Source organism: Mus caroli, chromosome 1, assembly GCF_900094665.2.
Source record: "Mus caroli chromosome 1, CAROLI_EIJ_v1.1, whole genome shotgun sequence".
Lineage (NCBI taxonomy): Eukaryota > Metazoa > Chordata > Mammalia > Rodentia > Muridae > Mus > Mus caroli.
In genome coordinates, this window is record NC_034570.1 from 90,791,523 (window position 1) to 90,793,581 (window position 2,059).

General features: G+C 42.5%; 1 pseudogene; it reads left to right on the plus strand.

Moving 5' to 3' along the window:
• Positions 1–597: 597 nt before the first annotated feature.
• LOC110295671 lies at positions 598–1,576 on the plus strand (annotated as a pseudogene).
• Positions 1,577–2,059: the final 483 nt, after the last annotated feature.

A 2,059-nucleotide genomic window follows, 5' to 3' on the forward strand; every position in this document is an offset into this window, starting at 1 on the left:
AAAACTGGAAATGAAAACATTAGGAAGTAAAAAAAAAACCCCTCAGAATTCTGTCTCACCAACCAACAGAGTGCAAGACACAAAAGAGAGATTCTCAGGTGTTGAAGACGTGGTAGAAGAAATGGATATCTTAATCAGGCAAATGCTAAGTATTTCTAAAAATCCTCATATCAAACCATCCAGGAGATCTGGGACACTATAAAAAGACCAACATTATGAAAAATAGAAATAGGAGAAGAATAGGGTAGGAGAAGAAACACTGGCCAAAAGCCCAGAAAACATTTTAAACAAAATCATAGAAGAAAATTTCTCAATCTGAAGAAGGAGGTGCCTGTCAAAATATAAGAATCATAAAGAATACCTAGTATTGTTAAAACCAGAAATTACTTGCTACACAGAATAAAAACAAAGTAAGGCAAAACACTAACTATATAGAACAAAGAAGGAATATTAAAGTTGCAAAAGAAAAGGACCAAGTATCATATAATTCAGGTCCATATAATTAGGTGCTCAGAGAGCACCTGATGCTCTCTGCTCCTCTATGTTCCAGAGATAGCTCATCTTCTGGTACAGTGCCAGCCTTGTCCTATAGACATAATGGTGAAGGTCAGAGTGAATGAATTTGTCTGTACTAAGTGCCTGGTTTCCAGGGCTAGCTTCTCATATGCATCTGGAAAAGTGGAGATAGTTGCCATCAATGACTCCTTTATTTACCTCAACTATGTGGTCTACATGTTCCAGTATGTTTCTACTAATAGCAAATTCATTGGCATAGTCAAGGCTTGAGAATTGGAAGCTTATCATCATTGGGAAGCCCATCACCATCTTCCAGGACCAAGACCCCACTAACATCAAATGGGATGATGCTGGGGTTGAGTATGGCCTGGAGTGTACTGGCATCTTCACCACTGTGGAGAAGAAGGGTGTGGCCAAAAGAGTCATCATCTCTGCCCCTTCTGCCGATGCTCCCATGTTTGTGATGGGTATGAACCAGGAGAAGTCTGACAACTGCTCAAGATCGTCAGAAATGCATCCTGCACCACCAGCTGCTTAGACACCCTGGTCAAGGTCATCCATGAGAACTTTAGCATCATGGAAGGACTCATGACCATGGCCATGTCATCTCTGCCACTCAGAAGACTGTGGATGGTGCCTCTGGAAAGTTGTGGTGTGATGGTCTTGGGGCTGCCCAGAACATCCCTGTATCCACTAGTAATGTCAAGGCTGTGGGCAAGGTCATCCCAGAGATAACCTGGAAGCTACTGGCATAGCCTTCTGTGTTTCAACCAGCAATGTATCCATTGTAGATCTGACATAGTGCCTGGAGAAACCTGCCAAGTATGATGACATCAAGAAGGCAGTGAAGCAGGCATCTGAGGGCTCACTAAAGTTCATCCTGGGCTACACTGAGGACTAGGTTGTTTCCTGTGACTTCTACAGTAACTCCCACTCCTCCACTTTTGATGTTAGGTCTGACATTGCTCTTAATGACAATTTTGTAAAGCTCATTTCTGGTATGACAATGAATATGGGATCCAGCAACAGGGTGGTAGACCTCATGGCCAACATTGCCTAGAAGGAGTAAGAAACCCTGGACCACCCACCCAAGCAAGGACACTGAAAGGAAGAGAGAGGCCTTCAGTTGCTGAGGAGTCCCTGTCCTAACTCTGCCTCCAACACTGAGCATCTCCCTCACAGTTTCCATCCCAGACATCCATAATAATTGGAGGGGCCTAGGAAGCCCTACTGTCCACATTAATAAAGTTTGCTGCATCAACCCCCCCTTCCAAAGAATAAAACTCAACTTCTCAGTGGTAACTCTGAAAGCTAGGAGGGCCTGGATGGATGTTCTACAAACTTGGAGAATCCCCAGATGCCAGAGCAGACTACTATGTCAAGCAAAACTATCAACACAACCAACAGTGAAAGAAAAATTCCATAATCAAACCAAATTTAAACAAGTTTTATTTACCAATCCATCTCTATAGAAGACACTAGAAGAAAAGCATCAGTCTACATAGGTTAAACGACATAAGAAGACACAAGGAATAAATAACTT